The sequence below is a fragment of the Temnothorax americanus genome, unplaced genomic scaffold, assembly GCF_048541705.1.
Source record: "Temnothorax americanus isolate GAGA-0224 unplaced genomic scaffold, ASM4854170v1 Scaffold138, whole genome shotgun sequence".
Lineage (NCBI taxonomy): Eukaryota > Metazoa > Arthropoda > Insecta > Hymenoptera > Formicidae > Temnothorax > Temnothorax americanus.
Genome location: NW_027509273.1, coordinates 91,075 through 118,707, shown reverse-complemented (window position 1 = coordinate 118,707; position 27,633 = coordinate 91,075). Strand labels below are relative to the sequence as shown.

Here is a 27,633-nt window from a genome sequence, read left to right as displayed (position 1 = left end):
ATGTCTTTTTTACAAATTAAAAAGATTGGAATTATATTAAAGAAATACTGGAAAAATAATGAAAATTTAATTCTTTTCTTTGATGACTGCGACTTAAATGAGGAAGAATTATTAGTTGCTGGATCAGATGTGTTGGCCCAGCTATCTAACGAGATAGAATCTGATGAACTTTGAGGTAATGGAACCTTTTCAGCAGTATTGGTTATCGATTGTATTGGACATTCATCGATGTCTGCCGGTAGTGCCGGTAAACTAGTGTGACTGTGCTGTAGTATTAAATCCGCACAAAATTACATTTTTTAAAAAAAGGTAAAAAAAAAGGCGCCAAGTACACGTATAGTAGTGTATATGTTGTTACCTAAAAAAAAAAAGAAAGTGGTAGTATTATACCTCGAAAAAACCTAAGTAACAAGTTTTAGATCTTTATATCTCGAAAAATCTCGAAAAAATCTAAGCAGTAGTATCTTTATTTCCGAAAAATTATAACCCAAGTGATACACGTCACAAAATTATGTCACCTTATCAAAAAGAAGAGTCGCGCTTCAAGTGATCTATTACAATTACAAAAAAGAAATGATATCTCTTTAAATTAGAGCGCCAATTACAGAAAGAACATGTATATTGCCTCAAAAAATAATTGTTGCACTACTTTGAAAAATCTTTACATTGTGTCAATTAGAAAAGAATGTATAATAACAATTTTTTAAGATTAAAAAATTTTATTTAAATTTAACAAGGGAATACAAGATATTTAAATACAAAGTTATTTACATGTGTATTTTTTAATGGCCACAAAGAATTACAGAGGTAACAGTACAAAATAAAAATATTTTATTAAAATACATAAATTTTTCTTGTAAAAAAACTTGGCGCTGCTAGACCTCGAAATTTTAAATAAATAAATAAACTTATTCTATACTTAATTATAAGCCGCATTATCCGCCGTCCGCGTAGTCACGCACACCCATATCACTCACTCCCACATCCACGCTGATAATTATTTAATATTACTCCCATTGCATTCTTCTCTGAATTATTTTTATTTATTGTTGTCCTTATTTATTTAAAAGGTCTAGCAGCGCCAAGTTTTTTTACAAGAAAAATTTATGTATTTTAATAAAATATTTTTATTTTGTACTGTTACCTCTGTAATTCTTTGTGGCCATTAAAAAATACACATGTAAATAACTTTGTATTTAAATATCTTGTATTCCCTTGTTAAATTTAAATAAAATTTTTTAATCTTAAAAAATTGTTATTATACATTCTTTTCTAATTGACACAATGTAAAGATTTTTCAAAGTAGTGCAACAATTATTTTTTGAGGCAATATACATGTTCTTTCTGTAATTGGCGCTCTAATTTAAAGAGATATCATTTCTTTTTTGTAATTGTAATAGATCACTTGAAGCGCGACTCTTCTTTTTGATAAGGTGACATAATTTTGTGACGTGTATCACTTGGGTTATAATTTTTCGGAAATAAAGATACTACTGCTTAGATTTTTTCGAGATTTTTCGAGATATAAAGATCTAAAACTTGTTACTTAGGTTTTTTCGAGGTATAATACTACCACTCTCTTTTTTTTTAGGTAACAACATATACACTACTATACGTGTACTTGGCGCCTTTTTTTTTACCTTTTTTTAAAAAAGGTAATTTTGTGCGGATATCACGCCTTTTTGTAGTATATTACGCATTGTATAAACAGTATGTACAGGATAAAGCTATTTGGAGGTATAATACTACCATTTTGTTTTTTTTCGAGGTAACAACATAACAGGGTAACAACATAATACATATACACTATTATGCGTGTACTTGGCGCTCTTTCTTACCTTTTTTTAAAAAAGGTAATTTTGTACGGATCAACAGCTACGTCTAAAAATAAAATAATGTATCAATATGATATTATGGCTACGATCAACGTGACACTACAAATGCTTCGAAGCATTCCTCTTCTCTTTTCTTTCAATGAAGAAAGAAGGAGAAGAAGAACGCTCCAGAGCATTTGTATCACGTTGACCGTAGCCTATATATCAAGATATATATAATATCAACAACCTGTTCTCACCGTTCTCTGGATAGAATTGTAACACTGCTCTTGCGCTTCTTGACAGACATGCATACAACGTTGATAAGAAACGATATAAACGTCTTGTAGGATTGTGCAAAGTTTTGCTTGCATAGCACAACCACAAGCGCAGAAATACTGACAGCCCCATCAAACGTACCAGCTTTAAATGGCAATCCTTGACCTAAAAAATAAAATAATGTATTAATATGATATTATGGCTACGGTCAACGTGACACTACAAATGCTTCGAAGCATTCCTCTTCTCTTTTCTTTCAATGAAGAAAGAAGGAGAAGAAGAACGCTCCAGAGCATTTGTATCACGTTGACCGTAGCCTATATATCAAGATATATATAATATCAACAACCTGTTCTCACCGTTCTCTGGATAGAATTGTAACACTGCTCTTGCGCCTTGACAGACATGCATACAACGTTGATAAGAAATGATATAAACGTCTTGTAGGATTGTGCAAAGTTTTGCTTGCATAGCACAACCACAAGCGCAGAAATACTGACAGCCCCATCAAACGTACCAGCTTTAAATGGCAATCCTTGACCTAAAAAATAAAATAATGTATTAATATGATATTATGGCTATACGGTCAACGTGACACTACAAATGCTTCGAAGCATTCCTCTTCTCTTTTCTTTCAATGAAGAAAGAAGGAGAAGAAGAACGCTCCAGAGCATTTGTATCACGTTGACCGTAGCCTATATATCATTCATCGCACAAAATTTTTTTAATTGCAAATCGAAAACGTACCTCGAGTTGAGCTCTTCTGCGATCAACGAAGTCGGGATCGAACGTGTCAGTCGTCACTTTCTGCCAAGCGTAGAGAACCTTCTTTTCCGGCAGCGATAGTAGATGGGTGCGTTCAGCCGATACTCCGCTAGCCTAGCAATCGTGAGCAGTCGCTCGTTTCCTCTCCTTTTAATCCATTGGGTCAAAGGAGAGGAAACGAGCGAAAACGAGCGACTACTCACGATTGCTAGGCTAGCGAAGTATCGGCTGAACGCACCCAATGTAGGGATACGAAATCTTTAGATAAGCACGAAGCAATTCAATTCAGTATATCGCCGGCACGATTACGGTGTTACTGCCGTTTCGCGTACGCGCGTATGCGCGCGTTGTCGCACCTTACCTCGCGACGCGTAATAAAGAGTCACACGATCGGTCTCGCTCCGCGCGTACTACCGTGTCTCTTGATCGATCGAGATAGGTTAACTGATCAGATGATGAACTGACTGACAGGATAGCGCTCTAAACGAACGCACTGTCTGCACTGCACTGCACTGCGACACTAACGCCGCTAGCCGCCAGTGTCGAAAAAGTGAAAGTGACGTTCTCTGTTTGTTACATGTATGTTATAAAGAAAAGCGGTTGACGGAGACGACGTATCTTAAAAATAAATTTTCGCATTTGGACTTTGCGTCGCAATATCTCCGCTCGTAGTTCACGTAGCGGAATATTATGAGAGAAACCCCCCCCCCCTAATTGGACCCCAAGCTATCGATCAAGCCTACTTAGAACTTGATCCGTTCACTCGTTATCGAGATCTCAACATCTCGGGTACTCGCAACCCGTCGCGTCGCGTAAAAGAGTCACGGTCGGTCTCGCTCCGCGTGTACTTGGCGCGAGACACTACCGTGTCTCTTGATAAATCAATTTATAATTGTAATAAATTTTCTTTAATTTTACAAAAAATATTTACGGTGATTTTCCTATTATGTTATCTAGGAATTTCATCTGGTTGTACAAAGCAAAAGTCATCTTATCATTTTTTATACTTGCAGAAGATCCACTCGGTATGTATGCGTTTTCTTTTTTCTTCGTTTTAACATAGCTGTCGCGAAGTTGTTTCCAGCGTTTTTGAACAAATTCTAGATTTTCGTTTTCTTTAATATTAAAAAAATCAAAATTTGGAATTAGTTTTTAAAAGAGAAAACATATAATACTTATTGCAGTATTAGTTGAAATATTTTATTATATACATTTTATTATATTATGTAACTTGTAAAAACGCTCCCATTAAATTTCCAACTTCTTTCCATAATGCCTTCTTTTTTAAACTTGTTCTGTCTTTAAGAGGTATACGGTGGTCATATAATGCAGGTCTAGAGTATACAGCATTAACAAGCGCCTCATTATATTCACTTGTATTAGTTGTTTGAATGCTTGTCGATTGATCTTTCTCAACTGTAAACATAAAATAAGTATGAATATGTATATAAATGAATATATATATATATATATATATATATATATATATGTAATCAGATTCAAAAAACTGTCCCGAAAATTGCCGTAGGACATCAATTTTTTCCAGGACAGTCCTGGAAACTGCCAAATGTCCCGGAATATACCGATATCAAAAATAAAAGTCCCGGAACATACTTCCGGACCTATATATATATATATATATATATATATATATATATATATAAATTGATGTCCTACGGCAATTTTCGGGACAGTTTTTTGAATCTGATTACATATATATATATATATATATATATATATATATATTGTCACGACTTTTTCACTTCCCGGACCGCTCCGGGACGTGTGTCGGATCAAAAGGAGTAAGGAGAGCGGGATGACGGGCCTCTCCGACGATTCCCTCGCACCTCCGGCACTTCGCGAAACGAATTTACCGTTGGGCGCCAGACGCGTCAACGCGCGTCCGCGAAATCGCGAAAGAAAACCAACACGAGACGCAAAGCGAGACGTGCGGATGTGCGAGGAATCGGCTAGCTCGACCTAAGGGCTGGGGCGGGGGTGATGAAGGGCGGCGCGATCTTCGGCGGGGTGACACGCCATAAGGAAGGACACGACTCAAGCAATTAACAAATCAAAATAACATTTATTCGGTCGGTCAGACAATCATATCATCAGCCGCGCGAGCGCCAGAAATGAAACAAAAGAATTAGTAATAGCGCGGACACCAGAATAACGAAGCGCGGCGTTATCGTATAATATAATAAACGCGCAGAAGGCGCTGAGAGATATAGTATGACAAAACTTACAATTAATATGGAACATCAACCGTAAACGCGAAATAATCACGGAATTAGAAAGTAAGATGTCGCAGGAAAGGTCGCAAAAGGGCGATACCTCCCGCTCGGAGCGCGTGAACGCAACGCCGGGAGTCGTGCGAGAATTCTGTCGCCAATTAGCTTAAGCCTAACGAAAGTATGAATCGGGGCGTAAGCCACGTCCCAACGTAATGAGGATCGAACGCAACATAATAACGCGAGATCAATTTCGGCGCGATCGCAAGGAGACGCGAAATACTATAACAAACGCGAAAATACAGACTTAATCTAACGCGAGAAATGACCCAAGGTAGCGCCAGTCATTCGGGCAAAGACAATACTGTCCTCCGAAATTTCCGAACGCGAAAACGAGACGCCGAGGCAATCGGCGTAACGCGAAATACTGAAAGAAACGCGAGGAACATGTGAGGGATTACCGCGAGCAATAATAACACGCGATCACACGACCGATTAACGCGACGGGTGTGCCGACGCACGCGAAACGCCGCAAGAGCGATGTTTAGTAATTTGATACGCCGGGAATACGGAAGGCACGAGGCCCAACCACGAGCGCGGACATTATGCGAAACGGACACGCCGTCAGACCTCGCCACGAATCTATCGCGATCTCCAGAGGCTCGCAATCGCGTCTTTACTTCAATTCCGCGGCCACGATACCATCCCGAGGCCCTTCGCTCTCGCTGTCGATCGCCGTTCGATACGCGGTCTCAAGGGACCGCACGCGTCGCGATATTATAACGTTATCCCGGACGAGAGCGTGTACCGGAGGGCAGCGTCGTGGCGTTACATTTCGCGATTAATTACTGCGGGCAACCTCACCGGTGTGATGTCTCCTCGTAGGGCTCCTTGCCGTCACCTCGTACGGAGGATCGCCGCAGCGCAACAGATTTTCCCGACTCGGGGCGGCTATCGCGTAGCTCTTAAAGAAAACGTTTGGACTCGCCGACGGACGACCAGAGAGTGTCTCGCTAGATTCGCTCGATAACGGAATCGATGCGGCACCCCCTTCCGTAGGGGCGTGCCAACCAATCGAGAGCGAGCTTGCAAGCTCGCGCGATATTCTAACGCAGGATCGTCGTAAGGTGGATCCATCGGGGGCGCGCAACGGTCCCTCGGCGGCGTAGCGACTTCTTCAATTTGTCCCTGGGCAGCGGACTGGACTTTGTTCTGGCCGGTGTGCCTCCGGTAGCCTTCGGGGCGGTCCTCAGTCACCCCGCGGGCCGGTATTCCGTGGAGGCAGATTGCTGAGGCCGGGTTTTCCCCAGGCGCCTGGGGCCCCGCTATCGGCGGCCTTGTCCATCGCTGTCTCATTCGCCGCACGCCTGCCGCGTTGCTCCCGCCGCCCGGGATCCATGTAGCTCCCGCTTTTGCCACCCCTCCTCGGTCCCTGGTCCTCCCGGAACCCTCTCGGTCTCGGTACTCCCTCGAAGATTAGCCGTGGTGGGGGTGAGGCGCCGTACGCATTACAATTACACATGAAAATAAGAGAATAATCAAAACGCGGAAACGATATCGATTTTTGGCCTCTGGAGATCTCGTCGTCGCCTCTCTGGCTCGTCCCTGGGCGCAAACTTCCGCGCCTTGTGACGGCGGCGGGGCGCTGCCACGAAGCGGCGGGCCGCAACGTCACAATATATATATATATATATATATACGTATATAAACCAGTGTGCATTTATCATAAAATTTGATTGTTATAATTATTATTTTTAGATAATTACTAATAGTTGCAACATTGTTGTTATCAATGTGTAAAAGATGTTTTTCCTCATTATAATGTTTCAAACAATTATGTTGTAGCAAGCTAACATCTACAAACCCATCAAGTAGCCCGTCAAGTAGCCACCCACAGTATCCACATTTTATTGGCTGTAAAAAGTAAAAAAAATAATAAACATAAATAATTTGTTATTCATAATAAAATATATTCCTATTTATATTAAACTGAAATAATCAATGCAAACTAGAGAAATGTTTCATCAAATTTTAAATTAACCTCAAAATATTATTAAAAAGCACAATGTAAATACAAGCAATTACAAATATTACAATAATATTAAAAACTGCTAATTAGATACTTACAGGACTTTTATCTCATTTGTTCATCATCATTTGCAACAAGAACTTCCGAAATCAGTGTCTTCTGTTTTGTCTCTCTTTCAAGCTGTTTATATTCGACGCATATTACGCTACAATAATGGATTCGGCGGAACGGCAGCGTATCGAAAATAGCGGAACGTCTGCGATTGGTCAAATTCTCGATACGCGCAATCCGCGATACGCGCAATACGCTCCATGGGACTGCACCCTCACTCGAATCTCCACACACGGTGCGCCCCGCACACGAGCCCTTGCCCGTGCCCATCACACGCAGCGGCTCGACCGAATTTCCGCACGCGGCGCGCCCCGCACACGCGCTTTCACCCGCGCCTATCTCACGCGTCGCCTCATTCGAAATTCCGCCGCGAAAAACATTATTGGAGGGACTTAGTTGATGTACGGCTAGTTGCTCCTGAAGACGTGCCACCGTAGCATCGCGTTCCTTCAGGCGAGCCTCCAACTCGCTGCGGAAAAGCTGTTGCTCCTGCTGCTCCAGCCGCCGCTCCTGGCGCAGCTTTTGAAGCTCCAAGTAGACAGCTTCGAAAGCACCCGCCTCTTCCTCCGTCGCCCCCGCATCCTGCGGACGGGTCGCGCCCGCCTCCGTTGTTGCCGACGCCGCGGCCTGCGAACGGGTCCTCGGCGGGGTGTGCGTGGTCGTCATCCTGTTCGGGATACTGCGTTCGTCGCCTCGTATCCCGGACGAGCCCCCAAAATGTTACGTTCGTCGAGTAAGCTCGCCGCCGTAACACTATCGCGCACTCCACATTCGCGCACGTATTTTGCGAAACTCGCAAAAGGAAAGAGAACTCAAAAGAACTTAAGAAATGCGTTTATTCCAAGCTCGTAAAACAGAACGCGTGCGGATTCCAAAAATCCGCCAGACAGAAAATCAATAAATCCATCAACAAACTCCCGTTGTCAAGGAGCGCGCTTCACAGCTTTCCGCGACTTCTCTACTCAGTGTCCAGCGCGGGCGTAACAGTATATACACTTTGTAAGCTTTAATATATATGTACAGTTCCACAAGTAGACAGTACTATAATAGAAAACAAACCTATAAATCTTATTAGTTTACAAAGTCTATTAGAAAGTTTACTGTCTTTTGCGTAGTATATACAGGGTGATTCAAATTCAAAAGGTTACTGCCAAGGAACATATAAAGGAATCGAAATAGAACAACTTTTGATTATAAATCTATGTTCCTGAAAGTAATCCTGAGTCAGTACAGAAACCGTATTCTCGAGCTTGCCCTAATGATTTTCATATGCGACTAACTATTTGAAAAGCATTGAATTTCACATGCTCATGAAAACGATTCGAGAATAGGGCTTCAGGTCTTTGAATATATGAAAAACTCGGATAATATATTAATGAAATAATTGTAATTTGCTACTCTTTTATTAGCATTATTATGTTGTTATTAAAGTTTTGTTAAGAATTACATTAGCTTACAAACTAAATTTCCAAAGGTATTCCAATTGACGACCACATTCAAAGCATTGCGTTGTTGAATAAAATTCTAGTTTTGACTCCATCAAACACTTTTTATAAATTTGGTTTATAAACTAATGTAATTTTTAACAAAACTTTAATAAAATATAATAAAACTAGTAGAAGAATAGCAAATTATGATTATTTCATTAGTATATTATTCAAATTCCATGTATTCAAAGGTCTGTACTGACTCAGGATTACTTTAGAGAACATAAACTACGTTTACGCGAGCGTTACTTCTGTAGTAACTTATTACGATATATTACTCGTTTACGCGGAGTAAATTATCGTAAGTTACTACAAAATCCCGTTTACGCGAAGGAATTATCGTAAGTTACTAGAGAAGTAATGCTCGCGTAAACGTAGTAATAGGTACAGTCGTTCACGGAAAGGTTGCAACACTTTTTTTTGGATGGGTTTTGGAACGCACGAATATTTAGAGACTGCGAGCCACTGCGTCTAGGGAGTCGCCGTGACGGGCCGTGACCAGCAGTGAGCTGTAAGTGAGAGGTTAAGACAGCTGTCAAAAGAGCACATACAGGGTGTGTATACACAGCAAAAGACATCTTACAGCGTAACATCTGATAACAGGTAGGAACAAGACATCTTAAATAACGTATACTTTTTACGATATTTTAATTTAAATAAATAAATAAATAAATAAATAAATAAATAATTAAATAAATAAATAAGTCTATTTGAATTAAAATATTTAAATTAAAAAATAGAGTAATTTCAAGAACTTTCAAGTCTTAAATTATTTCTCTTACATATTTCGCGACGCTTGATAAGTCTATCTAGTTAAGATATAATATGAGCTAAACGATTTGTTATATATTTCTATGCGTTGTAGAATTTTGCCAAAAAGGACTTGAATAAAAGAAAATTTTATTTTGCAATAAATATTCTAATATATTTATAATTATAAGTCAGATATGATTTGCTTTACAAAGATGCAGACTGTAGTAACCATCATATATATTTTTGCAGATAATATAAAGAAACGAGGAACTGTCTCCTTGCGCAAACGTATATAGCACACTCTTCTGCATGTTGACAAGTGGATGAGCATGAGTGGATACATCTATTTATGGCTTCCGTGAACCATTTCCAAGGAAAGTCCCACGACCACCTGCAGGTTGAACGATAAATAAATATATTATTCAGAATAAAACATGAAAATTTGTTAGCCTAACTGGCAATAATTTTAATATTAATACAACAACGTTTCGACCTCTACTTTGGGTCCTTATCAAGTTATAAGTTATTTAGCAATGATTGAATTGCGCGTCAGGTTTTGAATCTAATGTTCGCTATGTGTTATACTTCCTGACCATATAGTTTAACGATGATAATAAGATTCAAAACCTGACGCGCAATTCAATCATTGCTAAATAACTTATAATTTGATAAGGACCCAAAGTAGAGGTCGAAACGTTGTTGTATTAATATTAAAATTATTGCCAGTTAGGCCGACAAATTTTCGTGTTTTATTATTTTATCACTGGCGAACAATTATTTTATGGATTATTCAGAATTTTTTTCTAACGAACAATTGTCCAAGGCGAATAGATTCGCAGAAACTTATTTCAATCAAAATCCAAACACTTTGTCAAGCATTATAAAGCTGATAGAAAAGCGTAAAAATAATCTTAAGAGGCCGTATTTATTTTTACAAACCGATTTGGGAAAATGAAAGAGACCAATTGATCTGATCAATCAAAAATATCAAATGTGACGCAAGATATATAATTATCTGCATAATTTTTCTAATAATATTATTTTTATTTATTATTACCGTTTTGTAAATAACATTTTATTCAGTTTTAATTACTTCTAATACGTCTTAATATTTTTTGAGTTCAACGAGTCCTGAGCTGAGCGTTGAATAGCGGCCGAAGAGGACGACCACGACGGCTCGCGCCGCCATGGAAGCCTCGCAGCAAGGAAGATCCGCGGGAGGCCAAGGCACGGGACCGAGCTCAGATCCCCGAGACTGGCGCAAGAACGCCGATCGGTTCACCTCGCCCAGGCCTGGCACGTGAAATAATGGCGTCGCTTTTTAATATTTAGTATTTTATTAATAGACTGGAAGTTACTGATAAAATTATCTACGACATATTACTGTTGTGTAATTAACAAATTATTTATATAGTATTATAGATTTGATGTTGTTTAATATCCTTCGTAAAATATTGTTTATAAACGCACTAAAGGTACGATTTATTACATTTGATATAGAGCGAATACATTTTTTAAATTGAATATATAATAATACTTTTTGTAGACATTATGTAATACTAATAGAATACTTAAATTTCAATATAAATTTGTATTATAATCGTTGATAGACTTTGAAGAAAAGACATGAAATAATAGCGTCGTTTTGTAATAAAAGCTATATTTCTAAACAGTAGTTATTATTATCTGTAGAATAAACATTGTATTTTCTGTTGAATCTTCAAAATTTAATATTGTTCGACAATCATCTGCATTCTCCGACTCTACCGCACAACTAAATATCTCTTCCAATCTTCTTGAACGCCGGAAAATTAAATACGGTATCCAAAGTATTAAATCCAATTATAATATCGATATCCTTTTGTTGCTGTAATCGAATTTCCTGCGACTGGCGAACAATGTTCGGTGGCGGACTGCAAATTGTTGAACTTCTTGCCGTTTATGTGCAAGCATTGTCAGGCCACCTTCTGCAAAGAGCATTTCAATATGGTATCGCACGAGTGTTTAAAAACGGAGACCGCAAAATTCGTTGTAGGACAATCGGCAAGCTTCCTGTGCTTGCGTCGTTGATCGAAATGCCTTGTATCAAGTGTAAGCGGCATTTTTGCGTGGCGCAGGCATCACGGAGCTGAGTGAAACGGAGAAGACACAGAAAAGGAAGAAAGGGGAGAGACAAAAGATAATAAGGGAAGAGAAGAGGAGAGGAGAGGAAAAAAAAGAGCAGGAAGGGGGAGGATAAAAAAAAGAAAAAAGGGGGGGAGTGGGGGGGGGGGGGTGGGGGGGGGGGGGGGGGGGGGGGGGGAGGGGGGGGGTGGGGGGGGGGGGGGGGGGGGGGGGGGGGGTGGGGGGGGGGGGGGGGGTGGGGGGGGGGGGGGGGTGGGGTGGGGGGGTGGCGGGGGGGGGGGGGGCGTGCTAGGGGGGGGGGGGGGGGGGGGGGGGGGGGGGCGGGGCGGAGGGGGGGGGGGGGAGGTGAGGGGGGGGGGACAAAAAACAAAGAACAAACAAAAAAAAAACACAAAATAAAAAAAAAACAAAATCAAAAAAGAAAAAAGACCCAAAGAAACAAAAAGAACAAAACAAAAAAAACAAAACAAGAAAACAAAAAAAAAAAAAAAAAACACCCAAACAATGCCAGAAAAAAAAAAAAACACAACAAAAAACAAGGAGAAAAAAAAAAAACAAAAGAAGAAACACAAAAAGCCTAAACTATAAAAAATAAAACATAAAACTAAAGCACCAAAAACTAAAAAAAAATCAAAAAACAAAAAAAAAAAACATAAAAAATAAAAAATTGAAAAAAAAAAAAAAAAAAAGAAAAAAAAGAAAAAATAAAAGGGGGGGGGGGGGGTAGGGGGCGGGGGGGGGGTGTGGGGGGGGGGGGGGGGGGGGGTGGGGGGTGGTGGAAAAAAGAAAAAGCCCTAACAAACACACTACTAAATAGACAGACAAACAAAAATCAACCACAAAAAAACATAAGAAAACACAGACAGATAAAAAAACACTAGTTACCAAAAAGAAACTAAATTAACAAGAAACAATAAAACAAATAAAACAAAAAAAAAACAAAAAATAACACTAAATAAAACCCAAAAAAACAAAAAAAAACAAAACAAACAAAAAAAAAAAAACACACAACAAAAAACCAAACAAAAATAAAAAAAAACAAAAACCAAAGGGGGGTGCTTCGGCACAAACCCCACAAAAAAAACACAAAACATCACCAAAACACACTCCAATTTGGGGTTTGAAAAAAAAAAAAAAAAACCGGGTGTGGAGGCGTGGGCGGGGTCAGGGGGGTGAAAAAAAACAAAAACAACAAAAAAAATACAATTAACAAACAAACAATTTTCCAAAACAAACAAAAACAAACCCGACATACAACACCAAAAAGAAGCTAAAAAAAAACATGCAACAAACCTCCCACCACGACATAAAACCACCACCACACCACAAAAAGTTATTATTATTAAAAAAAACAGAAAAATATTTTTAAACGGACAACGTAAGCATAGATGGGTATTCATACAAAGAGTGACCGCCAAAATAGCCTCTTTTTTAACCCGTGAATTAGATTTTACTTACAAGTACTAATGATAATCTATAATGAGTCATGAATCCTAGAAAGTTTTAGATTTAGCGGGCTTTTTGATTTTTAAGGATATGGAGAGTCAAAAGTTGTTGATTTCACAATCACAGGCCCCACAAAAAGAGAAAAGTTGTTTAGCCATGGACTAAGACCAGGGTGATGGCTGATTTTTTTTATCGATAAAGTATCATTTAAGGAAGGTTGGTATTGAATTTGGCGAAATCTGCATATTGTTTTAGTTTTTAAATGGACAATATTTTAGTATTTTTTAGTGAATGTACATAATTATTTACGCAGTCCCCAGAAAAGTTAAGTGTGAAATCAGAACCTTTGCTAACACAGCTTCCTCTATGAGGAAGCCAAAACAAATAAATACCGATAATTATACCTCGAATAAAATAAAAACTTGCACACTTAGGAACTATGAGGAAGCAATGTGCAAGTTTCTACTTGCACAATTAAAAACTACGAGGAAACAATGTGCAAGTTTCTACTTGTTTGTATAATTTATGTGATTGTTATATTTATCTAATTTATATGAATATTACAAATAACTGATGAATAACTAAAATCTCTCGTTGCAGTGTGGTATCACCACGTCGATAGCACACACACCGCAAGCTGGTAGGCTCAACACCCCGCGCGACGGAGAGTATGCGTTCACTCAGCTCGGCCAAGACATTCGGACGAACGGCGCTAACGACGACGACGGCAACGTTGGGGAGGACGACGCGACGGTGCACGAGACGGTGTTCGCTCGCTCAGATTCGCAAATCCACCCGTGCCAATAGCGAGCATCAACGCGGACGTTGGATGCGTTCGACGATCGAAGGAAGGTAAGTGGCCGTGGAAGGAAGAGGCAGTCATATATAGGTATGATTGCCTGATATACTCTATAAAAAGAAGAAAAATAAGCTCAATTTAATTATTTATAAACTTTTTCTATTTTGAATTTTACAAAGTAATTTACTCAAAGAGTAATATGTTTCAGGTACGGTGTCTTACCTGAGGTGAGAACTTCTCTTAATTATATATATAGGAGACCGATCATACATGACGACGGTAGTGGAAATTAAAAAAAGCATAAACTTTAAAATTACCTCGGATAGCTTTTACCTTAGAACGCTCTCATTCAATATTAATTCATTCAATCATTCATTCATTCATTCATTACGTTCATTCTATATTATAGTTTAATAATGTTTCTATATTTTAAAATATAGAAACATTATTAAACTATAATATAATATTTCATCGAGATTGTTCAAGCTACAATCATTCAATACCAAATTCATGCATAATCCATGGAAGGTCACATAGTATTAATACCGCGTGACACTTCCATGGTTGTCTAGCACCGCTCTTAATCTTTGGGGCATAGATTGCACTAAATTGTGGAATAGCGCGGGCCTTGCGCGGAAACCCTCCCACACATTAAGAACGTGTTGCTCAAGTTCTTTGCGTGTACGCCGAATTCTTGGATTCCACTCTTGAACAATTATGCCCTAAAGATTTTCGATCACATTCATATCCGGAGATTTGGCTGGCCAATCCAACGTCCTAAGGTTGGGTTGTGTGGCCAACCATTCCTGAACCAATCTCGATCGATGCACTCCTGAATTGTCTTGAACAAAATTGACACGAGGTACACCAGGAAATGTTTCCGCAACGTATGGCATCATATTAGTGCGCAATATGTTGACATACTCCTCACCGTTCATACGCGGTGTGGTGCGTACCAATGGTCCAGGGCCACGCGAGGTCATGCACCCCCAAAACGCTAACGTGATGCGGCCACTTCGTTCGCGGAAATATACGTTATTCGCATCGTACCTTGTGCCTTTTGTTCTCCACAATGTCACACGTCCAGATTCATCCGTTGAGAATACTTTTTCATCAGAGAAAATAGTATTCTTTCATTCATTCTCCCAAGCCAAATGTTCAAAGGCAAAAGCCATCCGTTGGTCTTGGTGATTTTCTGTTAACGCTTGTTTTTGAGCAGGGATACGATGGTGATATCCCTGTTCTCGCCATCTACGCCGAACAATTTCCGCGGAACAATTCAAATTATGTTCCACTACCGTCTGTTGTGCTGACCGGAATCCGTTCCCTTGCATCAAATTGCGGAGAAGTTCGTCGTTTTCAGCGGAAGTACATCGCGGTCGACCTGGTATCGGTCGTGGGTTCACGTGCCCTTCTACTCGCATTTGTTGCAGCACTCGATATACTGTACTCCTCTGCAATACGTTAAACGCATATTTTAATGATTAAATTAAATAATGCAATAGACGAGTTTAATGACGTGTAACTTATCCAAATAGAGAAGTACAGAATCATAAATGCATGGATACTTTACATTTACGTGACATATTCTCGAAACTACTGTTACCGTCAATCCTGCATTTGTATATGCAAGTATTTCACCTCTAACACGTTGCGAAGTAGGACCAGGCATTTCAATATTGTATGTAATTTATATATACACAAATATTTAACGTTAAAAATGGTTAACTCGTCTCAGTTTAATAACGCAAACACGTTGTCAACATAAACAAGTTGTCAATTGTTATTATGTAGGGAGATATATCTGAAAATATCTGATACACATATCTGAAGATATCTCATTACAACCTTAGCATTCTATGTAACAAATGCTTAATAACAATATAACTTTACACCTAATTCAAGATTTTATACACTTACAATATTGCGCGTTAGAAATTTGTATAAAAAAAGGTACATCATTAATATAATGCTCGATTAAGATATTTGTTATTACACGTGTTAATAAATTCAACGTTCAACATTCGCATGCACTTATATACTTGCAATATTTAATTTGTATAATACAAATAAGCTTAAATATATAGCGTTAACACTGCGATTTATTTATTTATATAATGAAACAAAATGCATATTGGAGACAGAATCAATCATTCAATTTTTCTTTGCCGTTTTTAAAAATGTATTTATTAAATTACCGCAAGTTCTTTATTTCCAATTTGTGTGAAAGCACCTACCGTACGATCTATATCTTCGGTCGAGTGCGCTGCGCTAATCTGAACACGTATTCTTGCTTTATCTTTTGGTACCACGGGATAGCTGAATCCAATGACGTAAATTTCCTTTTTTGTAAAAAAAAAAAGAAAGAAAAAGAGAAAAAAATCATTCTCGTGCAATATAATAGAATAAGTCGTAAAACTTTGATAATATATGGTAGGTGTTGTATATTTTATCATTGATAGTTTATTTCTTTAAAGATTTTATAATTTACAGAATAATAAATTTCTTTCGCCAGTATATAGAATAACAATTAAAGTAATTTAAATCGACCTGACTGGCAATATATATAACGTCTTTCCGATATGAACATTGAAAAACTGTGAGCCAACTTGGTTTGTCGGATTCACACAGCACTTTAGCAGGATTACTATTATTCTGTTTATTATACACCGTCGACCTAGTAATCGGTGCTCCATCTTACAGTTGTTATTGCGATAAATATTACCACAGCCCCAGTGGTCGAATTGGCACGACACCCGCACGGTATACGGGAGGTTCCAGGTTCAAACCCTGGCTGGGGTAATATTTTTCGCAATAAAATTAAAAACTATTTAATTTAGAAATTACATCAACGGACCAAAACTATGGTCGAAATTAATAATGTCTCGATATCGATCTGAAAAAAGTGCTGTGTGAATCCGACAAACCAAGTTGGCTCACAGTTTTTCAATGTTCATATCGGACAGACGTTATATATATTGCCAGTCAGGTCGATTTAAATTACTTTAATTGTTATTTTATAATTTATATGAAAATAATATTCATACCCATCATTTTATCTGCAAATGTTGTTGCTAATTTTGCATCACCCAACATAACACGACAAATAGGATGATTATCGCCGCTGACAATGAATCTAGTTTAGTCATCGCATTTCTGAAATGCTCGGTATTGCCTGCTAAACGATCCAAAAACTTTGTGCTGTCTGTTATAAGATCCATCATCTGTTAATAATGTATAAAGTAATGTTTAAATTAGAAAAGTTTAAATAGCAAAATATAAGTTTAATATCACTGCCTATCACTACGCATGCTGCCTGCTGCCCACCGCCTCTCTTCATCATCTTCATTACCCTCGTGGAAGCTGGGCTTTTTCACGTATTACACAGTGGCGATGGGTTGAGGTGAATCCCTCCAGGTCGATGCCGATCGACAGTGTCTTCATTTACAGACCGGACAAGCGGCTCGAGCTTTGGAGGTTCACTTTTTAATCTTTCAGATCTGTAAGAATTTGATTTTTTTCTACAACCAAAAACAGGGTGTTTTGTAGGGGCAAAATACCTTGTTTTTGGCTGTAGAAAAAAATCCGGACGTGTAGGGGCAAAACTGAGGTCATATTCGGTTTCAGCAGGCGAAAATACATGGGAATACCATGGTCTAGTCCATGGCGTAAACAACTTTTCTTTTTTGTGGGCCTGTGAAGTTGGTGAAATCAACAAATGCGATAAGTGAAAGTCAGGAGGCACAAACTCACACTGTAAATGTGATTGAAAAATGTGTGAACAACGCAGAGGTGTTTAATGTGATTTTTATATCATTAATAATGTCGAAACAAAAACACGTGTAGATTCTTAAAGCCTTTTTTCAAATAAAAACTAAATACAACGAATATGAAATCCAAACGAGTGGTGACAAGCGTGGTACATTGTGAAGCGTGGCTTTGAGTTAAAAACCAATGTAACTTTGCATCAAAGAAAAATATTGATTTTTGGACTTAACAGTAGGACTGAAAAACCGCGCATAACACTCCGGAGAAACTTTCGGATCTAGGATACATTCTGTGTCGAGACGTGAACATTGCATCGCGTGAGATTGCATTAGAGGACTGAACTGAGAATGGATGACGCAAAACAGCGTCGTCTGGCCAAAACCTGAGAAATTATTGAGTACATTTAATTTCTCCATGTCTCCTCCGAAAGATAGCCCAGTTTCGCCGCACGAGCCCCACTCGTGTGGGGAGTGGCAGTTTGGAATATAAAAATTCCTGTGATCAGGTGGACTCGAACCCGGGTCCTCGGGATTACGAGTCTGGCGCTTTACCACAAGACCACACTGCTACCCAATGTGCAACTAAATCCCGGCTCTAGTTAAAGTACCTATTCTACTTATTAAACTGTGAGCTTTAAAATGTTTCTTTAAATTTCTCAATAGTGGGCTCCTTCTATTACAATGCGTTTAACTGTAGTACAATTTTCATATGAGGAAATTATTCCTTACTAGAATTTATTTGAATGGTATACAATTGAGGATATTGAAACAAATAAAGAAGTTATAAATTATACAATACATATGTATATAACTTTCTTATTTAGTTCAATATCCTCTGAAACACGTATATGTATATATATACATATATATCACGTTATTGGACATATAAATAAATAATATATAAAAATATAGTATTAATATTTCTATAAATATATTTGATAACGGAAATATACTTTTATATACATTTTTACTACAATTTTTTTCATGTTTATTTAATCATTTTTACATTATTCATCTCTACATCATCTCTACACATCATCTCTACATTATTCCAAAAATCGCTCTTTAGTTATCGTGCACCGGCAACTCAGATTCACGCCGAGATACCGAGAAAGCATTTCCAGCGTAAAAACATTCGTCGATCGCGCGAGCTGTGTGAGAGCGACAAGGAGGGAGCGATATTCTCCCTCTCGCTCGGAACGGCCGAGCGCTGCCGACACACCGATAGACCGAGCGTCATTTGTGTGCGTTAGTGGAGGGGAAAATTCGCGTGCGTGCCGGGGCTCGAAATCGCAGCACGTCACGGCTACTCCCTAGACGCAGTGGCTCGCAGTCTCTAAATATTCGTGCGTTCCAAAACCCATCCAAAAAAAAGTGTTGCAACCTTTCCGTGAACGACTGTACAAATTTACAGTAGTCACGGATCACAGTAGCCTGCGATGGTTGCATAACCAGAAAAACCCTACAGGTCAATGGGCTTTTGAATTGCTAATATGACTACACCGTTCAATATCGAAAGGGATCTCTGCACCACGTGCTGGACGCACTGTCGCGGATGTATGAGGGGAAGAGAGAAAAGACTGTAAGCGTGAGCGCCGTGGTAGAGATCCTGGAGTATGAGGATACATCTGATGCCTGGTACCGTAAGCGATTCAACGAAGCAGCTACCGATCCCAAGAGGTTCGCACATTAGAGAATAGTGGAGAGGCGGTTATATTTTTTGCGGCCGAAATTGGTAATCTCAGATATCGTGGAAGACCTAGATCGGTGGAAGTTGGTGCTACCGCAGGAGCTCCGCGCGGAGGCCTTTCGCGAGTCACACAACGCCCCTCAGGCAGGTCACCTAGACGTTGAGAAAACCTACCATCAAATCGCCGTTTCGTATTATTGGCCGAACTTGTTTAAGGACGTATCGAAGTACGTCAGATCGTGTGACGTGTGCCAACGAACAAAGGCCGAACAGTCGAGTCCGGCAGTTGGTGTTGAAGACGACGATGATTGTCGCCTTCATCGAAATGGACCATAGGAAATGGGATAAGCATCTGTTGCGGCTACGGTTTGCACGTTTGTTGTATTAATATTAAAATTATTGCCAGTTAAGGCTAACAAATTTTCATGTTTTATTCTGAATAATATATTTATTTATCGTTCAACCTGCAGGTGGTCGTGGGACTTTCCTTGGAAATGGTTCACGGAAGCCATAAATAGATGTATCCACTCATGCTCATCCACTTGTCAACATGCAGAAGAGTGTGCTATATACGTTTGCGCAAGGAGACAGTTCCTCGTTTCTTTATATTATCTGCAAAAATATATATGATGGTTACTACAGTCTGCATCTTTGTAAAGCAAATCATATCTGACTTATAATTATAAATATATTAGAATATTTATTGCAAAATAAAATTTTCTTTTATTCAAGTCCTTTTTGGCAAAATTCTACAACGCATAGAAATATATAACAAATCGTTTAGCTCATATTATATCTTAACTAGATAGACTTATCAAGCGTCGCGAAATATGTAAGAGAAATAATTTAAGACTTGAAAGTTCTTGAAATTACTCTATTTTTTAATTTAAATATTTTAATTCAAATAGACTTATTTATTTATTTAATTATTTATTTATTTATTTATTTATTTATTTATTTAAATTAAAATATCGTAAAAAGTATACGTTATTTAAGATGTCTTGTTCCTACCTGTTATCAGATGTTACGCTGTAAGATGTCTTTTGCTGTGTATACACACCCTGTATGTGCTCTTTTGACAGCTGTCTTAACCTCTCACTTACAGCTCACTGCTGGTCACGGCCCGTCACGGCGACTCCCTAGACGCAGTGGCTCGCAGTCTCTAAATATTCGTGCGTTCCAAAACCCATCCAAAAAAATGTGTTGCAACCTTTCCGTGAACGACTGTACAACTTGAAGATAAATGTTGAACACGAGGCGCTGAATTCGGAATGTCCGACATTTAAGAAAGTATTGGAGGAAGAGAAAAAAAGAGCCGGCTGGGAAGATGCAAAATAGCAACTACAGGGAGAAGCGGAATTACTCTGGTATACAAATGCGCAGAGCTTCTTGGCGCATAAGGATGAAATTCAACATCAGATTATGAAGAGGGTGAATCCTGCGATTCTAGCGTTTTCCGAGACTAGATTGACTGTACAAATTGAGGATAGTGAGGTCAATGTACCGGGGTATTGTATAGTTAGATGTGATGCTGAAAATAGAAACACAGGAGGAGTACTGTTATATATATATATATATAACGTTATAATATATATATAGTTATTAGATCTTCAACCGTATCTTCCAAAAATCTCACAAAATCGCCATTTGACGCACTTGGCGAATGATACACTACTGCTATCATACCTATATATATATATGTTAGGGATGATATTAAATTTAAAATAGTTGATAAGAAAAAGATAGTGTCAAATTGTTGGTGCGTAGTGGTAGAAATAAGAGAGAATTTGTATAAAGGTATGATAGCAGTAGTGTATCATTCGCCAAGTGCGTCAAATGGCGATTTTGTGAGATTTTTGGAAGATACGGTTGAAGATCTAATAATAAAGTATGACTGTATAGTGATAGGGGACTTTAATATAGATATAATGGTAGATTCATTTTACACAAAGAAATTATTAACGGTAATGCAAAACCTAGGAATGAGGCAATACGTTGATTGTCCAACGAGCGTTACAAAAGATAGTCGAACAATGATAGATTTAATTTTTTCGAATAAAGAAATATAGTACAAGTGAATGAGAAACCGAAAATAACAGACCATGCATGGCTAAAAGTAGAATCAAATATGAATAAAAAAAAAATAAATATAAGAATTTAGAGGCAGGGACTATAGTAAATTTAATGTAGATGAATTTCTTAGAATAATGGAAGAAAGAACTGAGCAAGGTCAAGGGCTAGATATAAGTATAAGGGCGGAGAGATTTGTTAATAGTATAGTAAGTGTAATGGATACTGTAGCACCTAAGAAAAAGTTTAACATTCCGAAAATATGGGAAGGGAAAATGTGGTATTCAGATGAAATTAGAATGGCAGCAGATAGAAGGGATGTGGCTCAGGACTGGGAATTTTTCAAGAATGAAAGAAATGCAGTAGTTAAACTTATTAGGGCAAAAAAGAAAGAATATTATGAGAATATGATAGATAATAATAGGAATGATCCTACAAAAATGTGGAAAACTTTGAAAGAATTAATTAAAGGTGAGCAAAGGGGTTCAGAGAACATCGATAATGTAGATTTTGAAATATTAGAAAACATAGAAAAATGCAATATAGCTGATAAATTTAATATATATTATGTAAAAAGTATTAGCAACATTGTGCAATCTATTAGTAATAAGGGGATAGAAGGCACAGGTAGGAGACCTATTTATGTTATCGAGAATAAGGGAGTTATGAAAAATTTTGAGCAAATTAGTGCAAGTGATCTGGAACAAATTGTTAAGGAACTACCACGAAAGAACGGAACAGAGGAAGGGATAAATAGTGATATACTGAAAATGGTGCTACTTGTGATAAAAGATGAGTTTGTAGGGGTAATAAATGATTCGCTTAGGACAGGTAAATTTCCAGAAGGATGGAAAACATAAACGATAATACCGATACCAAAGGTAAACAAACCAAAAAAAGCGAGCGAGTATAGACCGATCAATATGTTACCGATATATGAAAAAGTATTAGAGTTAGTTGTAAAAAAACAGTTGGAAAAATTTCTAGAAGAGAATGAAATAATAACCGAATACCAATCGGGATTTAGGAAACAGCAGTCGTGTGAGACAGCAATTCAAAGTTTTATCGAGGAATGGAAATTGATAATTGAGGAGAAAAAAAAGTGGGGGTGTTATTCCTGGATCTTAGGAGAGCGTTTGAGACAATAGAGAGGGTAAGATTAGTGGAAAAATTATATCAGTATGGAATAAGAGGAGTGGTACTGGAATGGATAATATCGTATTTAAGTAATAGAAAGCAACAAGTTAGATTCAATGATATATGTTCTAAAATAATTGAAACAGTATATGGCGTGCCACAGGGATCAGTATTAGGACCTCTATTGTTTATTTTATTGTTTATTTTATATATAAATGATATAGTTAAAGTCTGTCCGGAGGGAAGCATATTTAGATTATTTGCAGATGACACGACCGCAAGTGTAACAGGAGAAAGTTGTGAGGAATTAGAAATAAAACTAAATATGGTGCTCGGTAAACTTGAAGAATGGATGAATGTGAATATGTTAAAAATGAATGCAGATAAGACCAAATATATGATAGTTAGAAGTATAAGGAAAGAAATAAAAACAGACATAATAGTAAAATTTTGGATGGAACTATAATTGAGCGTGTCGAGATAGCGAAACATCTGGGTGTAATGATCGATAGTAAACTCCGTTGGGAGAATCACTGTGATTATATGTTAAAGAAAATAGGGAAAAAAGTGAGTTTTCTGAATAGAATAGGAAATGATATATCGGCGTACACTCGATGTACTGTGTATAAGTCTATCATAGCGCCTCACTTTGAATATTGCGCAACGATGTTAATAGGCATGGGTGAGACGCAACTGAATCGACTGCAAGTGGCACAAAACCGTGCCATGAGAGTCATACTGCAATGCTCGCGATATACAAAGGTAGAATTGATGCTGCAAACCCTTAAGTTTATGAATGTAAAAAAGAGGCTAATGTACAATGTATGTATTTTTATTTTTAAGATAGTAAGAGGCATAATGCCAAAACATTTAAGTAATAGGATAGAAATAGTAGGAGATGTGAGTGGACGGCAAACGAGGCAGACTGAGAATATTAGAATTCAATATCGCAGGACGAGAAGCGCACAAAAAAGTATATTTTATGAAGGTTTGAACATGTATAACGCCCTGCCGATAAAAATTAAGCAATGTGATAGAATTGAACCTTTCAAACGTAGGTTAAGAAAATATATTGTACCTCATGTAGAGGAATTAATTTAATGATATTTTATGTAAAAAAAATAGCTGAGAAGGCTAATAAAGCTCAATCAATCAATCTCTCTCTCTCTCTCTCTCTCTCTCTCTCTCTCTCTCTCTCTCTCTCTCTTTCTCTCTCTCTTTCTCTCTCTGGTGAGTACAGCGTGCACGTCTGTCTTATTGCTCCTGCTTTGACCGGATATTTTTCTGCCGTGAGTTGCCTTCGGGCTATTTTGTTGCAGGTGTGAGCATGTTCTTATATAGCTCGTCACGAGCTACTATCATTTTCTCTGCCACTGTCTCTTAATTCCTGGAAACTGTGTGACGAGTGTTTCTCATTATTCTAACCAAATTTCTGAGAATCATTCTCGAGGATCATTGAATCTTACTGCGCATGAGCCTGCTATCTGTTCTGCCCCCTTCTGCACTTTACTCTCGAGGTGCGCATGACGATCTGCTGGGCCTGTTGCGTTCTGGGTGTTGGCTGACCTGCGTCTGGAACGGCTGGTGGTGCTGTCGAGTGGGGGTTGGTTGCCCTGCGAGCGTTCGATCTTGATCTTCGATACGATTGTCGCTAGTGATTGTGCGCGGTGAGAGTTAGCGTGCATTTTATCCGGTCGCTCTACGGTTCAACCTAGGCGTCGTCACTTGCGTTCTTGACGAACTTGGGTGTAATTCTTGCGTTGTGGTCATTGTATAACTACACATGCAGCCTACGTGTTATAAGTGCAGGAAATCAATTGCTAATAGGTTGATTGAGTGCAAAGAGTGCAGAAAGGCATTTCATCCCGGTTGTATTAGATCCTATTCAGTGTCAAGGTACGCTGAGTCCTGCTGTATTTCTCTCTTAACATCATTGGATATACCCCCTCTTACACCAACACCTGTCACAACCGCGCTTTCATTTGAGTTTGAGAACATGCCTTCTTCTGCTGACTCGCATACTCAGTCGACCTCACTGCCTGCGACAAATGAGCTTCTGCTGGGTTTGATAGAGCAAATGAAACTGTCTGACTCGAAGATCTCAGCTTTTATTGCTAATCAACAAAAAATTAATGACGATATCATGAGATCTGATTTAAGAATTTTTGCTTTTATAGAGAGTCAGAAAAAAACAAATGAAGTTATTAATAGCAAATTAGATCTTATTAATTGCCTATCAGAAACAGTCGCCAACAATTCTCAGCGTATTTCCTCATTGGAACGTGAGAATGAGGCTCTTAAAAAAGAACTGCATGATTTAAAAATGTCTCGCTCGGAATGTCACGATGTTAGTGCTAATGAGTTTATTGTCTCCGGGTTACCGGAGCCGCTTCCATTATCTTTTTCTGTGGCTGCGCGCAACGTGCTTTCAGCGCTCGATGCTGTTGATGTTTCGCCGCATATTCTTAGTGTAAGAGTTGTCCGCAGGTTTCCCCCTGATTCTGCTTCTTTACACTTTACTGCTTTTGCAGCTAGTAATTCTTTGTTTATTACTGTGACCTCTAATGCCGTCCGTGATCTAATTATATCTAAGAAGCGAGCTAAGGGTGTTCTTAGGCAAGGGGAGGTCTGCGGAAATGACTCCAGGAGTATTGTATATATTAACGAATTGCTCACTAAGGATGGCTATGAGTTGCTGCAGCGGACCAAGTGTATTGCTAAGGAACGTTCTTTTAAATATGTTTGGATAAGGCATGGGCGGATTTGCGTGAGACGATCAGATGGCTCGTCTATTATTTACATTGATTCAAGCGCCGATCTGACTCGCCTCGATTGACCTCATGAGATGCATCCACTGAGGTGTTCGAGTCGCAATGAATCTGAGTTTCGGGTTGCTCAGTTCAACGCAAACTCCCTTCCTCGTCATGTTCGTGTAATTCTTCTCGGATACGTTTTGTTAAATTCAACGCTTATTCTTTTCGTGGACATATCAACTTGCTTGCATGTGAAATTGGATAACATTGTTTCTGGTATAGAGCTTCTAGTCCCTTCATTCCTTATTATTAGCTCGTAAATTGCACTACGCCTTAGTTCTTAGTTTATATGCACTATTTAGTTCTTTTCAGTAATACTTGCTCCTTATATTTTATTCTTTTTCACTGTACTCATTATTAGTTTAAGTTGCGTTAGTTCTTAGTTTTATAGTGTATATTATTGAGATTGCTGGTTGCTTGCCTTAAGAGAGAGAGCATGCATATCATGCTAGCTCCTGTCGCTATATTTCGCTTTTGTTTATATCACATTGTATCTTTGCATCTTGGAACTGCTATATATTATTGTAATTGCTGTGGTATTGTAACTGCTATAGTATTGTAATTGCGATATTATTGTAACTGCTATATTACTTTTTGCCCCTTAGCCATTGCTCGGGCATAATAAATCAATCAATCAATCAATCAATCAATCGGTGAGTACTGACAGTCGCTTATTATCTTGCTCTTATCAAGGTGAATTTTTCTGCTGCCGCGTGCTGCCTTCGGGCCGTCTTGTTGCAGATTCTGGCAAGCTTTTGGCTGCTCTTCACGCATGCTTATTTTCCTTCTTGGAGGCGATTTCCCTGCTCTGAGTATTTTCAAGGAAAATCATTGTGTGATCTAACCTCAATTGCGGGGTCTTGGAATTGCCTGAGCGTGGTGTTGCTTCCTGCTGCGCATGCGCCTGGCCTGTCGATCTGTTCTTGCGCCTTTCAATCAGCGCGCCGTTCGCGGGCATGCGCCTGCCTAGTGTGGACTGCTCCTGCCTCCTTTTCTGATTGGTTGTCGTGTGGTGCCAACCGCGATCTTCTGAACCAGCATATTTTCGCATCGTGTGGCGTGATCGTCTGGTGCGTGCATGCTCTTTGGGTAGTCTTATACTTGCGTGAGCGACAGTGGGGAGATGCAGTGTGCTAGGTGCAATAAACAAATAGCGACTAACTCCGTTGAATGTGAATGTAAAAGAGCGTTTCACCCGGGTTGCGTTAAACCGTATGCAGTTACCAGATACGCTGACTCCTGTTGCAAGTCGCTACTCAACATTCTGCCTCTTACGCCCGGCATCGGGCATGCTGAGCGAGCACTTGATTTTGACACCATGTCAACCTCTGCAAGTGGCGATGCACATTCTCTGTTACAGTCTCAGCCGGTTTCGCAGTCTCAAGGTGACACAACAAATAGCCTTTTATTTTTACTGACCGAACAGCTGAGGGAGTCGAATGCACAGCAACAGCGTACGAATAGTGTGCTGAGTGCAAAATTTTCTGCCTTCGTTGAGGAGCAACAGCGTACGAATAGCGTGCTGAGTGACATGCTTGACAAACTGAATTGCATTGCGAGTGGTGTTGAGCGCAATAGTCAACGTATTGTTGAATTGGAGCAGCGTTGCGATGCTCTCACTAATGAGATCCGTGTGCTTAAGGAGGATCGTGCGCTTTCTCCTCCTGCACGGAATGTCTATACCGCGAATGAAATTATTATATCGGGTGTTCCCGCCGAGATGTCTGTAGCTCCGTCTGAATGTGCAAGCAGGTTATTTAACAGTTTAGAAATTCCTGAACTATCCTGCCACATTCTGGACGTTCGACCTGTTGTACGTAAACCTCTGCCGGTTGGGACTGCTGACCTTCGCCCCTCGCCGACTCGTACATCGCGGATTGGCTCCCTAATTGTTACTCTGGCTTTGAAGGCTGTTTGCGATGTGGTTATGGCGAGAAAGCGAACTCGGCGGTCGCTCACGCAGAGGGACGTCTGCGGCAACGACTCCAGTCGGAGCGTGCATGTCAATGAGCTGCTCCCCAAAAATATTCACGATCTGTTGCAACAAACAAAGAAAATCGCCAGAGAGCGGTCTTATAGGTATGTCTGGGTAAGGGCGGGTCGCATTCTTGTCAGGCAATCTGATGGCAAGCCTGCTATTTTTATTGACTCGGTTGCAGATCTTAGCAGACTTGTTTGACATGCAGGCTCCGACCCTTCAACTTCTGCCGTTCGCGATGGCGGGTGTTCTCAGTTTGCCTGTTTTCGAGTTGCTCAATTTAATGCCAACTCTCTGCGCGGTCACATGGATTATATCAGAATGTTTTTTGCCACTTGCT

General features: G+C 39.1%; 3 long non-coding RNA genes and 1 pseudogene across 5 annotated transcripts in view; 1 reads left to right on the top strand and 3 right to left on the bottom strand.

Moving 5' to 3' along the window:
* Positions 1 to 24: 24 nt before the first annotated feature.
* On the bottom strand, positions 25 to 8,756 carry LOC143894371 (uncharacterized; annotated as a pseudogene). The gene is made up of 6 exons (XR_013256092.1): positions 7,217 to 8,756; positions 6,856 to 7,003; positions 4,100 to 4,274; positions 4,025 to 4,032; positions 3,790 to 3,973; positions 25 to 261 (listed from the first exon to the last, which is right to left on the bottom strand). The product of XR_013256092.1 is annotated as an uncharacterized LOC143894371 (transcript).
* LOC143894356 (uncharacterized) lies at positions 2,039 to 3,547 on the bottom strand. The gene is made up of 3 exons (XR_013256088.1): positions 2,841 to 3,547; positions 2,453 to 2,634; positions 2,039 to 2,258 (listed from the first exon to the last, which is right to left on the bottom strand). It is a non-coding gene; the product is annotated as an uncharacterized LOC143894356 (long non-coding RNA).
* A 336-nt stretch (positions 8,757 to 9,092) lies between the features above and the next one.
* On the top strand, positions 9,093 to 10,892 carry LOC143894359 (uncharacterized). 2 transcript variants are annotated; one of them, XR_013256091.1, is made up of 3 exons: positions 9,096 to 9,319; positions 9,719 to 9,866; positions 10,590 to 10,892. It is a non-coding gene; the product is annotated as an uncharacterized LOC143894359 (long non-coding RNA). The 2 variants fall into 2 exon arrangements; XR_013256090.1 differs by lacking the exon at positions 10,590 to 10,892 and having other exon boundaries at positions 9,093 to 9,319; positions 9,719 to 10,540.
* Positions 10,893 to 19,793: 8,901 nt separating this feature from the next.
* LOC143894353 (uncharacterized) overlaps positions 19,794 to 27,633 on the bottom strand; it is an 86,781-nt gene continuing 78,941 nt past the window's right edge. Inside the window, exons 2-3 of the long non-coding RNA XR_013256084.1 lie at positions 20,307 to 20,519; positions 19,794 to 19,907 (exon numbers count right to left, since the gene is read on the bottom strand). This is a non-coding gene — a long non-coding RNA (uncharacterized LOC143894353). The remainder of the gene's footprint in view (positions 19,908 to 20,306; positions 20,520 to 27,633) is intronic.